The sequence below is a fragment of the Arachis hypogaea genome, chromosome 4, assembly GCF_003086295.3.
Source record: "Arachis hypogaea cultivar Tifrunner chromosome 4, arahy.Tifrunner.gnm2.J5K5, whole genome shotgun sequence".
NCBI classification, from domain to species: Eukaryota; Viridiplantae; Streptophyta; class Magnoliopsida; order Fabales; family Fabaceae; genus Arachis; species Arachis hypogaea.
This window is the reverse complement of record NC_092039.1, coordinates 16,769,214-16,786,691: the sequence shown is the minus strand read 5'-3', so window position 1 is coordinate 16,786,691 and position 17,478 is coordinate 16,769,214. Positions and strand designations below refer to the sequence as shown.

At 42.2% G+C, this 17,478-nt stretch overlaps 2 long non-coding RNA genes across 3 annotated transcripts; both read left to right on the top strand.

The window, feature by feature from the left end:
- Positions 1 to 9,689: 9,689 nt before the first annotated feature.
- Positions 9,690 to 11,124, top strand: LOC140184406 (uncharacterized). 2 transcript variants are annotated; one of them, XR_011881006.1, is made up of 3 exons: positions 9,690 to 9,962; positions 10,294 to 10,385; positions 10,707 to 11,124. It is a non-coding gene; the product is annotated as an uncharacterized lncRNA (long non-coding RNA). The 2 variants fall into 2 exon arrangements; XR_011881005.1 differs by lacking the exon at positions 9,690 to 9,962 and having other exon boundaries at positions 9,996 to 10,385.
- Positions 11,125 to 11,803: 679 nt separating this feature from the next.
- Positions 11,804 to 14,288, top strand: LOC140184407 (uncharacterized). The gene is made up of 3 exons (XR_011881007.1): positions 11,804 to 12,312; positions 12,405 to 12,459; positions 12,577 to 14,288. It is a non-coding gene; the product is annotated as an uncharacterized lncRNA (long non-coding RNA).
- Positions 14,289 to 17,478: the final 3,190 nt, after the last annotated feature.

The following is a 17,478-nucleotide window of genomic DNA, read 5'->3' as shown; positions in this document are numbered from 1 at the left end:
ATGGTTCAACGGCATACCGCAGGGATCCATCCACGGGTTCTCGGACATCAGTCGTGCATTCCTCGCCCAATTTACAACACGAATAGCAAAGGCAAAGCACCCGATCAACCTTCTGGGGGTAACCCAGAGACAGGGAGAGTCGACCAGAAAATACCTAGATCGGTTCAACGACGAGTGCTTGGAAATCGATGGCCTAACCGATTCGGTGGCCAGCCTTTGTCTGACGAACGGCCTCCTCAACGAAAACTTCCGAAAACACCTTACCACGAAACCAGTTTGGACGATGCACGAGATCCAGACGGTAGCCAAAGAGTATATAAACGATGAGGAAGTCAGCCGAGTTGTGGCTGCCAATAAACGGCAGTCCGGCTACAGCCAATCTCGGCAACCCGGTAACGGAGAAAGACTGTAGGAACAAGCCAGGGAGGAGGCGCCAAGCAAGGCTCCCAGGCCGTTCCCCCGGGTCGGGAAATTCGCCAACTACACACCACTCACCCTTCCCATCATGGAAGTTTATCAACAAATAGCCGAGAAGGGGATCCTGCCGAAGCCCCGACCACTCAAGGACCGTACGGGAGGAAACAAGAACCTCTATTGCGACTACCACAAGGGTTACGGTCACCAAACGCAGGACTGCTTTGACCTGAAAGATGCACTAGAGCAAGCGATAAGGGAAGGCAAGCTAGCAGCATTCTCCCATCTTATCAGAGAGCCGAGGAGACGCTATCGCGACCATGACGAAGAAGCCAAAACCCGTTCGGCAAAGCGGCGACAAGAGCCAGAAGATAGAGACCACGGCCTCACTGTGATAAACGTGGTAACAGCCAAAAACACCGCGCCAAAATCCCGATCGGCGCACAAGAAAGATGCTAAGGTCTTGGCGGTCTCCTCCTCGTTGGTGTGAAACTCTAAGAAGCCTCCGTCCATTTCTTTCGGCCCGGAAGACAAATGGTTCGACGACGCCCCGGAAAACCCTCCCATGGTCATTACGGCCAGAGTGGGAACCGGCCTCGTCAAACGCATCCTTGTCGACACAGGGGCTGATTCAAACATCATGTTCCGCAACGTATTCGACGCACTGGGCTAAGGGACGCCGATCTGACGACCCACCAACACGGGGTCATTGGATTGGGCGACCACTTCATTAGACCTGACGGAGTAATATCCCTACCGATCTCGGTAGGACAAACCCAAGGTCGAAGGTCGACGATGGCCGAGTTCGTGATCCTCCGAGATTCCACCGCCTATAACGTCATCTTGGGAAGGAAGACGATAAACGATGTTAAAGCGATAATCAACACGAAGCTGCTAGTCATGAAGTTCGTTACTGATGATGGATCTATAGGGTCCATAAGAGGGGATCTCGAGACGGCGGTCGCCTGCGACAACGCCAGCCTCTCCCTAAGAAAGAAATCAAAAGAGGCGTCCGGTGTGTTCCTAGCTGACCTGGACGCCAGAGTGGACGACAAACCTAGACCGGAACCGGAAGGGGACCTGGAAAAATTCATAATCGGCGACACGGAGGAGAAATTCACGTTCATCAACAAGAACCTCCCACAAGAGTTAAAGGAGCCCTTGATCGAAATGATAGGGGCCAATAGGGATTTGTTTGCCTGGACACCTGCCGACATACCAGGCATAGACCCAAAAATCATGTCACACCATCTGGCTGTCAGGTCGGAAGCACGCCCGGTAACACAACGCAGAAGAAAGATGTCGACAGAAAAGGCGGAGGAAGTGGCCAGGCAGACGGCCAGCCTCCTAGAAGCAGATTTCATACGAGAAGTAGACTACTCGACGTGGCTCTCAAATGTTGTTCTAGTCAAAAAACACAACGGCAAGTGGAGAATGTGTGTAGACTACTCTGACCTTAACAAGGCATGCCCAAAGGATTGTTTCCCCTTCCCTAACATAGACGCGCTCGTCGACGCTGTGGCGGGCTACCGTTACCTGAGCTTCATGGACGCCTACTCCAGTTATAACCAGATACCGATGCACCGTCCAGATGAAGACAAGACGGCGTTCTTAACGCCAGGGGGAACCTTCTGCTACAAGGTGATGCCGTTCGGCCTAAAAAACGCAAGAGCAACATACCAAATGTTGATGAGCAAGATATTCCATGATCTTATAGGCAAAACAGTGGAAGTCTACGTCGACGACGTCCTCGCGAAAATAACGTGACCTGACGACCTCCTAAAGGATCTGGAAAACGTATTCGCATCTCTCCGGCAACACGGCATGAGGCTGAACCCCCTCAAATGTGCCTTCGCCATGGAAGCTGGCAAGTTCCTAGGATTTATGATAACTCAGAGAGGGGTTGAAGCCAACCCGGAGAAGTGCCAGGCGATACTCCAGATGAAGAGCCCAGGTTGTATCAAGGACGTCCAAAGGTTAGCGGGGCGACTGACCTCATTATCACGGTTTCTCAGAGCATCGGCAACAAAGGCCCTGCCATTCTTTAACCTCATGAAGAAAGGGATGGCATTCGAGTGGACACCCGCATGTGAGGAAGCCTTTCAGCACTTCAAGGAAATCCTGGCGGCACCACCTGTGCTCGGGAAGCCAAAGGACGGGGAGCCGCTATACCTGTACCTCGCCATAACAGGAGAAGCCCTGGCCGCAGTTCTGGTGCGGGAAGAAGGGAGGGCTCAACAGCCGGTCTATTTCATAAGCAGAGCCCTGCAAGGGGCAGAATTAAGGTACAGCAAACTGGAAAAGCTAGCTCTAGCGCTCTTGACCTCCTCACGAGGTTAAAGCAATACTTCCAAAGTCACCAGGTTGTCGTAAGAACGGACCAAGGGATCCGGCAAGTACTTCAAAAACCCGACTTGGCGGGGAGAATGATGACTTGGTCCATCGAACTCTCCCAATACGACATACGATACGAACCCCGGCAAGCCATCAAGGCGCAGGCAATGGCAGATTTTCTGGTAGAAGTAACTGGGGACCCAACTGAAGAAGCGAGCACACGGTGGAAGCTCCACGTGGACGGAGCTTCCAACCAGACATTTGGAGGTGCCGGGATCATCCTGGAAAGCCCGGTTGGAGTCGTATACGAACAGTCGATCAGGTTCGAATTTCCCATTTCGAACAATCAGGCAGAATACGAAGCCCTTATAGGGGGCTTGACCCTAGCAGCAGAAGTCGGAGCAACAAGGCTGGAAATATGCAGTGATTCTCAGGTCGTCACCTCCCAGGTAAACGGGAGCTACCACCAAAGACTCGTTATTACAAAAGTACTTGGAAAAAGTCAAAAACTTAAGCAAAAAATTTGAGGAGGTCACGGTCCACCACGTGCCTAGAGAAAGGAACACACGGGCAGACCTCCTATCAAAGTTGGCCAGCACTAAACCGGGAGAAGGCAACCGGTCTCTCATCCAAGGTATGACGAGAGAGCCAGTAGTCACCTTGCACGTAATAAGGCTGGTCTCTTCATGGCTAGACCCCATCACTAGCTTCCTAGAAAATGGCAAACTCCCTGACGACGAAAAGGACACGGCGAAACTGAGAAGGGAAGCAGCCAAATACGCCATCATCCAAGGACAGCTATTCAAGAAAGGGCTCAACCAACCCCTATTGAAGTGCTTACACCCTGACCAAACGGACTACATCCTCAGGGAAGTCCATGAAGGCTGCTACGGACACCACATAGGAGGCAAGGCCCTGGCAAGAAAATTAATTCGAGCCGGATATTATTGGCCGTCAATGATGGCAGACTCCAAAGAGTTTGTCAAAAAATGCGTGAAGTGCCAAGAGAACGCCAATTTCCACAGGGCACCGGCCTCCGAGTTAAGCCTGTTAACGTCCTCCCGGCCATTCTCTCAATGGGGAGTCGACCTCCTGGGACCCTTCCCTGTCGGTCCTGGGCAGGTCAAGTACCTCATAGTCGCCATTGATTACTATACCAAATGGATAGAAGCTGAACCACTAGCTAGCATATCCTCATCCAATTGCAGGAAATTCATGTGGAGGCAGGTGATAACGCGATTCGGGATCCCAGAAGTCGTCATCTCGGACAACGGCACGCAGTTTACCGACAAGAGGTTCACGGAATTCCTCACCGGCCTAGGTATAAGACAGAGGTTCTCCTCGGTAGAACACCCCCAGACAAACGGACAGGTGGAGTCCGCGAACAAGATTATCCTCTTAGGGCTGAAGAAGCGATTGGATAATAAAAAGGGTGCTTGGGCCGATGAACTAGCCTCGGTACTCTGGTCTTACCGAACAACCGAACAATCCTCCACTAAGGAGACTCCTTTCCGACTAACGTATGGGTTAGATGCGGTAATACCCGTAGAGATCGGAGAACCGAGCCCCCGGCTACTTTTGAAAGGAGTGGAGGAAGCCGTGGAAAAGAACCTGATAGACGAAGCCAGAGAAATGGCCCATTTGACAGAGACGGCGCTAAAGCAAAGAATGGCCCTACGCTACAACACCAAAGTGCTCAAAAGGAAATTCGAGCCGAACGATCTCGTCCTGAGGAGAAACGACATCGGCCCACCGACCCCTGGAGCAGGCAAGCTGGCGGCAAACTGGGAAGGCCCCTATAGCATCAAAGAAGCGATGGGTAAAGGCGCCTTCAAGTTAGAGAGGCTAAATGGTAAGGAAGTCCCGAGAACATGGAACGCAAACAACTTGAGAAGGTTCTACTCCTGAAACGCAGGGCGACACGCCGACTAATCGAGCTAAGTGGTTAAGATGCGAATTTAAACTTTCCATTATGACCTATGGGTCCCTTATGCAATTGCCGAATAAGATATACTTGCGCAAATTTTCTCTTTTGTAATTTCTCTTTTCCAGACAACACGCTCTATCACAACCCGACAACGATGCGCGGCCCCGGGACTGATCACCCCGGGAGCCCGTCAAATACCGCGATAACAAACGACTACGCAAAAAGGCCACCGCTCGTTAATATAAACGGCAACTATAAACCAATAACGGTTAATAGAAACGATAGCACGGCCAGACGAATAAGAAAGAGTTAACTACGTTAAAACGGGCAAACGACTAAATAGTCAAATTGTTCACAAAAGCGAAAATAAAACGGCTAAACTACAAAAGTTTTAGACAGAGGGTTCATTTCTTGGAGACGTCAACAATCTTGCCGTCTTTAATAACCTTGAAAACACCGATCGCCGACGTGTCGAACTCGGGGGCAACAATTTTAATCTGAGCTTTGAGGGCCTCCTCGGTCGCCAAAATCGCACCCTTTCCTTGCTTGACGACGTCTTTATACTTCGCTTTCCATGTTGCCAGTTCGGCCTCTGCGATTTGCTTCTCTTTCTCGATTTCGGCCACCCGTTTCTGTGCCGCGCCGACCTGACTCTCCAAAGCCATTTCGCGCTCGACAAGACGTGAAACCGTGGCGTCCGACTCTTCCAATTTCTTCTCAGCGGTAGTGGCTTTCTGTTCGGCAGCAGTAGCTTTCTTCTCGGCGGCGTCAAGCTTCTCTTCAGATTGGGTCAACTGCTCCCGGAGAGTCTCAACTTCACTTTTGAGCTCGTTATTAGCCTTCCCAGCAGACTCCAACCTCCTGCGGAGGGACTCCATCCCAGACAGTTCGAACTCGGCTTTCCGAGCTATCACTGCGCCGCGTAAGAGGATACGGTACATCCACCTCGCCTGCCCGGCAAGTGATGACTCATGAAAATACTCTTCAGTACCGGGAATCAGCTGGGAATCTATAAAGTTCCCGGCATCAAAATTCCTCTCCATGACAGTAAGGACCCCCTCAGGACTGGACGACGCCTTCCTCTTCCTCTTGAAGCTAGGGACCTCTTCCACCTCGTCATCGGCATCAGGGTTAGACGTCGAACCCCCAGTGCCGATCACCTCACGGAAAGGGGAAACATGAACCGCCTTGTCACCTTCGATCGCGGCACCTTGAGCCGAGGTGCCGGTCTCGTCGACCGCAGCCCCTTGCTCGGAAGCAACCTTGTCCTCCGGAGGAGCAGCAGGCTTCCCAGCAGCAGATTTCTCATTACCTTCCTCGTCATCACTTCCACACAGGAAGGTTTGGAACAAGTCAGGGAGACCCGTTACCTCGGCAGACATTCCCACTGTAAAAAAGAGAGAGAGAGAGGAGGTGAAGTCGGTTAGTCACAACAAATTATCAACAAAAGCAAGAAGATAAGAGGCGAAACAAGCAGAGGCTTCTCACAAATATAATTACGATCGGCCTCCCGATCACCCATAAGGAGGTGAGGATTCACATGATTCCTCCCAAAGACTGCCATCAACACGTCGGCAATCTTCCTATCCACCACAGACATGCCCTTGTAAGTCACCTTGACGAAGGCATTGGACCCTGCCCAGAAGCTCCAATAGGTCGGGATAAGGCGTACCCCCTCCAACGACAACCAAAAGGGATGACGACCTTTGACAGGGCGGACCTTGAAATATTTTTCCTTAAATCCGTGATAGGAGTCCTCAAACAAACCAAAAATCCTCCGACCTTGGACAGACCGGAAGGACATGAACCCCTTTTTATGTTTCCCCTCCTTCGAAGGGTTTGTAAGATTGAAGAAGAAAAGAAAAACATCTACAGACACCGGCAGATCAAGGAACTCACAAACCATCTCGAAACAGCGGATTGAGGCCCAGCTGTTCGGATGCAACTGCGACGGTGCCACGGAAACCCGACCTAAGAGTGCCATTTGGAAGGCGGAAAACGGAATGCGAACCCCAACTTGAGTAAACATGGATTTGTAGAACCAAATCCAGTCGGCAACTCGGGGATGGTTGAAATTAATCTCGTACAAACGCTCGTGAGGAGCCGGGACAAAGACGTCATAATTGGCTTCCTCATCGGTCCCTCCGCACAAGTACTCGGCTTGTCGGAACTCGGTGAGCTCCTCCTCACCCATTTGGTTAGGCGAGTCCTTCACATCGGAAACGACCCAAGCGTAGGGATCGTACGCCGCGGGAGAAGGGGAAGCCCGGGAGGTCGTGCGAGCCATACCTACATGGGGGGACCATCCAGTCAGTCTAAGAGATCGGTTGCTCAGGCCGAATGCAGACACTACCCCCACTACTCCCCAACTAAGGCCAAACACAATTAAAACGCGAAAAGTCCAGGGAAAAACCTACCCCGGAATGGTACCCCCCAACACATCTAACCACAATTGAAAGGCCACGCAACAACAATAAAAACCAGGCAACAAGCATGCAAGAACAAAGCATAAAAGGAAAAGAGTTCAAGAATTACCTGAATTAGTGGAAGGAGGATGAAACTGCAGATAAGAAAGGATGCAAGGGGGGAGATGTGCGAGGGCACCACAATGAGATGTTCTGAAATTTGGGAGCAAGAAGAAGGCAGAAATGGGAGGTATAAAGAAATGCAGAAGTATAAAACTGGCTGTTTAAAAACGGTCTTCCAGGAAGCGCGAAAAACCTGGGGGCAGAATGGTCTTTGCAAAACAGGATTTTTCACCCCATTATGAGCATTCAATGCTCGGCGCAAGGAACGATGCGATGAAACGGTTGCTTAGGCAGCCAAGGGACACGCGCGTTGGGGGCATATTCTTCCCACGAGCGGCCGACCTAACGAGAACAAATGAGATGCGAGACGACACGCCATTGGTAGCCCCTACGACTACCACTGGCGCGTGGGGGCACTGTTACGGCCCGGCCCAGGCAACTCGCGGGTCGACCCGACCCCTTTAGTACCCGACCCGAACGGTCGGCCATGCGTGATCCACTATGCGACCCGGACACGCGTCCTTGACAGCTCTCCATAGCAGCTGCAGGGAAGCTTCGAGGAAAGTGGGCCTGTCTTTGCAGGGCCCATCTCTGACACGGTATAAATGGGGAAGGACCTGCCCTTCCCCCAAGGTACGTCACCTTTTCTCCTATCATTTTCCCCCGCCTACACACTATCTGACTAGGGCGTCGGAGTGTCTTTGCAGGTGGCACCCCCCTCTTCCCTTCACAACGGGAGATCGTCCACTTGGCAACTCTGAACCCGGTACGACCGCAACCGAGACGTTCTCACCCTCTCTGATCACCAACCGACTTGTCCGGCAACCGACCACCGAACAATACTGAATACCGTCGGATTTAGCGTCGGCTTTACCGGTGGATTTACTCATGGTTTTGGTGTCAAATTCGTCAAGTCAAATCATTACCGGCAGATTTTCGTTTCCAACAGTAAATTTGCCAGTAATAATTGGAGAAAAAATGGGAGAAATAGAAGTGAAATTTAGCGTGAGATTTATCAGCGGATTTTTCCACCGGTAAATACAACATAAGGGTGATCGAGCACGTATAAATTTCAGGGAAAATTTTCTCTAATGAGCAAAATTTATATATGAGAAAAAGCTATGCATAGACTCTTGGGGATGCACATCGAGGGACAATCCCAGATTTAGCAGCCGGACTTATCGGGATGGCTTGATAACCGACAGATGAGACTCATCAGCCATAGGACAGGCATGCATCATATGCATATGTTTGAATTTCTTGTGTATGCTCTAATTGGGAATGCCTATGTGATTTTAACATGCTTAATTGTCATACAAGCTATCTACATTACTTGTATCCTAATTGTGTTTGTTATTGTCTGCTTGTTTGTCTGTGTGGTCCCAACGGAGTTTGAGGTTTTGGAGGAAAGTGGATGATGGAGGGTTAGGTTAAAGTTTTGGTTAAGTTTAGGAAGCCTTAGAGGGCCATCCTAATTTATGGTTTCTGCTTTAGTTCTTTAAGTTTTATAATTTGAGTGTCGGAGTTATAGGATTGCCTCTAACTTTCTCGGGACCTTATATCTTATGTATGTAGCACATTTACCATGCTGAGAACTCCCGGTTTTCATTCCATATGGATATTTGTGTTTTTCAGATGCAGGTCGAGAGGCACCTTGCTAGACATTTGGAGTTCTCTGCAGTAAAGTGGGACTTTTGGGAGTTGACATTTTGTGCTATTTTATTATATCTATATGTATAGACTCTCCTTATGTATATATACTTTACTTTTGCACCTCATAGAGGTTTACGGAGAACTAGGGTTGCTTTTATGCATTTTGGGTTATGGATTTCTATATGTATGTATATAAATATTCTCTGGCCAGCCTTAGCTACGCAGGCTGAGTTAGGAGCTTGGTTATCTTGTACCCTTGACCTTGTATTCTCACTTTCTATACATATGTTTATGTACCTCAGCTTTCTTCGTACGCAAGTAACCTTATTTCCAGAGTGTTTCTCTTTTAATTTTGCGATATTTGCTTTACCTATTCTTCAAGGCTCCTCATATATTCCCTTCTTTTAATTATTATACGTATATATATTTTATTTTAGAGGTCGTAATACCACACCACCTCTGTTTTACAACTTAAGCATAAAGCTCTGTGTGGTAAGGTGTTACACTAAATGCTAAGGCAGTAAAGTTGGTATCGTTGTTGTCTTCCTGGCACTAAACGCCATGCTCAGCGTTTAGCACCCTTCAAGGCAGTGAGCTCACACACATTATGAGGCACCTGGCATTAAACGCCCAAGTCCACATTTAACGCCAGCTTGATAGAATGGCTACACGCATTTCAAAGCACTTTGACGCTAAACGCTAGATGCGGCATTTAGCGCCAGCCCAATAGAATCGAAATTCTTCTTTTTTCTTCTACACAGACTCTATCAAACTAATCCAAACTTCACTTGAAATAATCAAAATAATAAAACAACTCAAAGTAGCATCCAAATAGGTTTCAAACACTAAAATATAAATAAAACTCAATAAATTCATATCTAAAATAATAAGAAAATAAAGAAAAGATGTTCACACATCAATATTATTTTTAAACAGAGAATTACTTTGACACAATCCATTAAAAGACCATATATAATGAAGTTCATATTAACTATAAATCACACTCAGCTCTTTAATTTTATTATTTTTTTATGAATCTCTAACACTTTTTGGCTTAATAGACTAGTAACATGGTTAGGAGTCTTCATCAACATACTGAGAAGATGGTATATTGGCTTTAGATATTCTCTGTCTTCTTCACATTTCTGATTTCTTCGCATAGCTCTTTCTTTTATTGTAGTCTAAATTTTTTCTTTGTAATAAAATTTGTACTAGCATAATTTTGGATTTTGCATGTAGTACTCTTGAATTAGATTATTGTACTAGCATAATTTTGGTACATCATTGATCAACTGACATTGGTCCAAGTAACATAAATAACAAATAAATGGAAATGGAGAGAATATTGTTGACTGTTGATAACTTAATGTAACTCATCCAGTAGGTTGAAAATGACACCAAGTAGTGTTTTAATTAAGCTCTCTGTTATTTCTGCAGATTCTTCAACAATGCATACTATGCAAGAGTTGGAGGAGAAAGCCCATCTGAATTGAACAAGTTGGAGGAGTAAGCACCTCTGAATTGAACAGGTTGAAGATGAGCTTTCTATTTGGGAATGATTTTAGGCTTCAGGTTACTATAGAAACTTTTGGAAAATATTGTTGGCAATTGGAGAAAGAAGCAATCCAAATTAAAAGGCCTATGCAGGCTTGTAGAATCAAAGAAAACTGGTCAAAGTCAAACAAAGATGATACTACTTATGTTAACCAAAAACAACAAACAACACACTGCTATTTATTTAGATAACACACAAACCTTTTCTTTTTTTTCTTTTTATTTTAATGTTCTGTCAATACAATGTACCTCTCCGATGCTTTTTGATTTAATTTGCATTCTGTTTCTATGACCAGGAATACGGATATGTCCTTAGTGACTATTAGGCCAACAATGACAAAGATTGTTCTGTGCACAATGTAAAGTTTCATGGCATGATGGAATGGAACGTGGTGAGTTTATGATTTTGAATAAAAATGAAAGAGAGAAGGAAGATATTATGGTGATGAATCTTGCAAAGGCTAAGAGTTGGAGAAGGTGTTCTAAATGCAGAATCTATGTTGAAAAAAATCAGGGATGTTTACACATTTCTTGCAGGTTTGGTTAATTTATTTCTAATGAACAATTAGTCTTTTTTTTATTTGGCACAATTGTATAATGTTAATGTTTCTATTTTCTCTCATTATGGCTCTATTTCTTTTAACTATGTTTATGTTCACAATTTATTGATTGATCATTCCTTAATGAAAAATCATGGTTCTATTTTTCAGCTTATGTTTCTTGTACCATCATAATTTTTCTTTATAGTTTGAACTTGACTGATTATCAATATAATATCATTCCTAATGATGAACAATTAGATAAGGGATGTTCTTAATGTGAACTTACCTGATTGTGATAACAGCATAGTCTTATTATCTTTTTGATTAGGATTTAATTAATTAGGAGAATGCTGGAATATTTTGCTATAATGTCCATTTTTACTTGATAAAATCTCAATTCTAAGCTCTTTGGTTGTGCTAATGATTTATATTATGTGAATTCAACCTAACCCAGTAGAAAGCTAGGTTCTGTTGTTTGATAAAATTGTTTTCTCTTTTTTTTGGAAGTATGACCTTAAAATTTTAATATTTGTACTTGAAGTTCAACTTAGCATGCTTTGGTGAAAGAAGATATTTTAAAATTGGACTGCCAGAAAGAAGATACATAAGAAGAAACAAGATCATGATATTATATTATTTTTTTTACTTTCAACGTATTAGCCAAGCTAGTTACCTCATTTTATGTATGAGATGAATGTGACACATTGTTAGAAATTGGAGCCAATTTAAGTGAAGACATTTAGAATTAAAAAATTATGTTGTATTTGATACTTTATTTGTATTAGAGTTATTACTTTTGATTTTTAATACTAAAAAATTATATATTACGTTTAATAATTTATTTATAAATTATATAATATTTTGTTTATGGGTTATGATTTCTTGTAATTGTAAAATTTTAAACAAAAAATTATTTGTTTAACACAGTAAAAACGATGGTTAAAACTGTAAAATCCGTAAAATTAGTGAATAATTAGCTAATAAATAAATTATTAATCAAATAAATTAGAAAATAGAATTTTATGGTTTAGTGAAGTAGAACTAATTAAAATAAAAATTTTGACACTAATTTTAAAGTATTTGGCCTAAAATTGGGCCAAACAGACCAAACTAGGCTCGTATTATGCCCAAAGCCCAACCAAAACCCACTAACACTTATAACATCATCCTTCTCTCCCCTTCTTTAATGGAAAACACGCAGAAACTGAATTGGGGGAAGGGAAGAACAATGAGCTCTAAACTTAACCCTTGTCATGATTTCAATCGTTGTAACTTTTAATCCGGAGCTCTTATTGCCGCACCGTTTGCGGCCACGCGTTCACTGTGACGAATTCTACAAGATAATCCCGAAATTTCATAAGTAAGTCTCATTTTTACTCCATACATATCATCCCTTATTTTCAAAAATTAATTAGATTTAGTGTTGAGGAATTGTATAATTTCGGTGCTTAGGACCAAATTGGCTTTGTGGATTTGCTGGGTCTTGTCCTAATTTCACGTTGGTAAGGTGAGGCAACCCTAACTTTTGTTAAATTACTGAATTTGTGAAGCATAAAATAATCCTAGTATTGTTGTATGAAATTTAGATTGAATTGTATACTTGAAAACAATTTTGTGATATTAGAGGCAAATTGGCAAAGTTGGGAGCTTTAGCATGAACTTTGGGGCTCTGGATAATTGTTAACGGTGGACTCTTGAGGTGTTTCGGGATTAATGAGAAATCGTCCAAGGTATGATTTCGGTTTCTTGTAACTAAAATATAATGTGGCGTGAAAACTTAGGCTAGATGGTCATAGGATAGGTTGAAATATATGATTATGTTAAATGCTTAGTAGAATTAATAAAAAAATGTCGTATTGGGTTGAGAATAGATTGGTGGTTGATTCTTGTGGTTAATGGTTGATGAAATGATAATTTGAATGAACAATGATGATATTTGATAAGTGAATATGAGATTGAGTTAATTTTGATGTTATTGTTGGTTGAGATTGGTTATTATGTATGTGGTTAGTGGTTTTGGAGGTTGTGATTGAGGCTCTTATGAATGATGCGTGTGGCTTATATATGATATTGAGATTGGTATGCATTATGATTATTAAGTTTGAGCATTGTTTGTACTTGAATTATTGAGTTGAGAGTGATGATAGTGGAGGATTGGAATAATAATGAAAATGAACTTAAATTTGACTATAATATGCCTCCGGATAAGACGCAGTGGTGCTATCCACTTGTTTTGGGTAAGAGGCGAGAATGTCGGGTAAGATGCAGTAGTATTATTCACTTGCTCCAGGTATGAATTGAGAATGAATAGATGTAAGAATGAATTGTAATGATAATGATGTGTTTCTGTATGTGACTCCGGGTAAGATGTAGTGGTGTTATCCACTTGTTCCAGGAAAGTTCAAGGCTTCGGGTAAAATGCAAGGGTTGTGTTATGTCACCGCTTTCTCCAGATCGAGAAATGTAACACCTCCTAGGTAAGAGGCAGTGGTGAGTTTGTCCCCTACTCCAGGTACGCGGGCAAGATGCAAGGGTTACAGCATTGTCTCACTTGCTCTATGTTTGGTGTTCTGTTCAGGGTTAGCTACCGGACATGTTAGGTTTGGCTTTATAACCGACAGATGAGACTCATCGGCCATAGGGCAAGCATTCATCATATGCATTTGTCTGTTTTGTTTGAGTTTTCATTTCTTGAGATTGCCTAATTGATAATTTATGCTTACCTACTATAATTGCTACCTGCCGTATCTGTATTCTACTTGTATTTTCTTTGTCTGCTTTCTGTGTGTGTAGTTCTACTGGTAATTTTGGAGGATTTTGGAAGGAAGGAGAAGGATTTCTGTAAAGGGGGTTTAGTTAGAGTTTGGCTAAGTTTAAAAACCTTAGAGGACCATCCGTTTATGGCTTTCGCCTTTGAATCTTTAAGTTTTATAATCAAGAGCGTTGGAGTTCTAGGATTGCCTCTGCCTATTCTGAGACATTATATGTTAGTCATGTGGGCATCGTTACCATGTGGACAAGCTCTGGTTATCACCCCATACATATTTTGTGGTTTTTAGATGCAAGTCAAGCAGTACCTCGCTAGGCGTCTAGACTTACTCTACAGCGAAGATGGGACTTTGGGCTTTTGTGTGTGTGTGTGTGTGTCTCTCTCTCTATATATATATATATGATTAGATTTCTCCTTTTATATATTTTACTTTTGTACCTCATAGAGGTTTATGGAGAATTAGGATTTCTTTTTAGTATTTTGGGACTCGGATTTTATATATATATATGTATGTAAATATTCTCCGGCCAACCTTATCTTCGTAAGTTGAGATGGGAGTTTGAATATTTGTATCTTTTGACGCTCCTTTTTTCTTTTCACACACACACACATATATACCTTACGTTTATTCGTATACGTGAGCTTTACGACTTTACTTTACTCTTTTCTTCAAAAGCTCCTGGATATAAAACTTTTTCAACTATATTATATATATAATTTTACTTTTAGAGGTCGTAATACCTCGCTACCTCAATTTTATGATTTAAGCATAAGACTCTATGTAGTAAAGTGTTACAAAAACTAACTTTCTAAATGATAAAAAATGTCACTTTTACCCGGTAAAAATGACGGCTTGTAAACTGCCACTTTAAACAACATGAAACCCTATTTTAACACGGTAAAAACGGTGATTTCAAATGCCGTCTTAACCAATAAAAATGCCACTATCAGGGTAAAAACGGTGGTTCAAAATGCCGTTTTAACGAACCAAAAATATCATTTTAATCCGGTAAAAACGGCAATTTCAAATGCCATTTTAACCACCCAAAAACGCCACTCTGCCAAGGTAAAAATGGTAGTTCATAAACGCCATTTTAACCAACCAAAAATGTCATTTTTACTCTAGAAATAACGGCGGTTTGAACCGCCGTTTTAACCAACCAAAAACTGTCGTTTTATTTGAAAATAATGACGGTTTAAACCGCTATTTTAACTTATCGAAAAACTACCGTTTTAACCTAGGAAATTATGGCGGTTTTCTAAAAATTGCTGTAATAACCAGAATGACACTCAGAATTATGTCGCTTTCTAAAGTCCTAGTAATAATGGAGGTTCAAACCGCCGTAAATACCCAAAAAAAATCACCGTTTTAACCAAAATTTTTTATAGTGTATATTTTTAAAAAATACTTTAGAAACTCAATATTGATGCAGTTTTTTACAACATGATTAGAATAATAAGATATTTTTATTCTTAAAATTTTGTAATTTTATGCTAAGTATATTTTTTTGTTTTGCGATTTGTTTTTTGTTAATGTTCAAGAAAAAAATGAAAAAAAATATAGAAATTGAATTTTTATCTAGTTTTATATGTATATTTTAAATATTTATCTAAATATTTTTACAAAATTTTAAATAAATATATTAGTAATTTGTCAAATACAAAAATTATTTGTCAATTTTTTAAAAAAAATATCTTTTCGTATTTTATAATATTTTAAAAATATTTTTATTGATATAAAAAATGGAAGATATTTCTCCAGTGAATTTTCCAAAACAGGTTGCAAGCTAAGCCCTTCCTTGCGTAAACTTGCATGGGTTGTACATTTTCAACAATTTGAATTGTGAATAATCAGCAAGGATTAACATTATATGGCTATATTTGCTGTTTGGTGATTTGATACATTAACAACATGGAACTTTCACATGTACATGTACGTATATACATACTGGTACTTGCCAAGTATATACGGCATGCGATCACCCTATACCCGCCGTACTTTGCTTTTGCAGTTTTGCAAGTTGCCAACCATATTGAGTGTTGTCCTTTCTATGTTTCCCCACAATTTCATTTCACTTCAGAAAGGACCTCACTGTTATCTCTTCGTATTTGGGCTCATTTTTTTCGAAATGGGGGGGCATGAGTGAGCTTAACTTCGATATGGTTTAGGGGGGAAACAGACATATATGTGGGACAGTTTGTTGTCAGTTTGAGCAGCAGGAATACGGACCGTGCGTTTTCTTTGTAATCAATATTTTGCATAACAAATCGCAGGGTCCGATTTGTGTGAGGAGGAGCAGAATTTAGTGTTATAGAAGTCGGACCCTACGAATTCACGATGATTCATTTTTCCAACATATCGTTGGGTCCGAGTTCATAGACGAGGTAACATTGAAGTCGGATCCTCCTTGTTGTGAAAGATTTGGAGGATCTCGGACGGTCCGAGTTGGTGGCATACATTTTAAACTTGCTGCAATGCATGTTTAACCTAGTCGAAGGGTCCGATTTCTACAAAGATGGTGATATAAAAGTGTGAGGTGAATTGGTGGGTGCTTTGTGGCGTCTTCTTCGTTTCTGAACTGCCGCTTCTTCTTCTTTCTTCTATCCATTTTTTACAGTTTTGAGATTTGAAAATCTTGTAGTTAAAGATTAATGTAATGCTTTTTTTGTGTTGAGTGAGAAAAAATGAGTGATAGAGTATTACTAAAAGTATACTACTTTGGTCAGATCTTGTTACAAACGACTGAAGGAGTTAAATTTATTTGTGAAAATCCACTAGATGTTGTTATTCCCTTTGTTATCTCATTTGAAGAGTTGAAAGGTGTAATATGTGAAAAGATTGATTCTGAGAGGGCAAGAAAGATATCGTGTATGCTATACAGATATCCCATACCGGTGTTTGGTGGATTCGTCCAGTATCAAACCAAATATGTGACGGACGAAGCGAGCATGCAGGAGATGTTTTCAATGTATTTTGAAAATCGGTTCCAGATCTCGTGGATCGAGATGTATGTTGAGTTCGAACAATCTGAGGCAGACCGGAATATTCTACGGGAAGATTATAATAGTGACAGTGAGGAAGAGTTCGAAAGCAACTATGAATTTGTTGCTCCAAATGGAGATGAAGATGAAGGTGACGCACCCATGGCCCCAGATGTCACGGAAGTGGCAAATGCACTCGGGAACGAAGTTCCGTTTGAGGAGCCATCCTTCATGCGAGTTTTAGACCTGGAAGCCATGCATGTTCCAGAATTTCCAGAATATATGACTGCAGGTACATGAATGTTGTGTTAGTCCTTTATTAGTTAGACATTCATTCAGTTATGAGTTAGCAAGTTTAGGGGTGTTTGATTTTATTTTTTTAACTTTTATATGCTAGAAGTATGAATTAGAAATTAATAATAAAATTGTGCATGGTATGGTGGTTATGACGGATTGAATGAGTTTGTGATAATGATTTGCACTGGTGCGTTCCTTTTAACAGTTCAACTCCCATGAACCGGACCGGACAGGACCGGTCCGGTTTAAAGGTTTGCCGGTTGAACCAGCCTGACCGGTCCGGTTCGTTTGGTATCCCGGTCGAACCGGGAAATGCGGATTGCTTTTTAAATATGCTGCTGTTCTTAGTTATTTGTATGGAGTGACATCATAACATGTTGTTAGGTTCCGAGTTATAGCATGCTGGATTAAGTGAAATTTGATTAACCTTTATAATTGTTTTTTAAATATGTACGTGTTAATGAAATTTTTGCTATT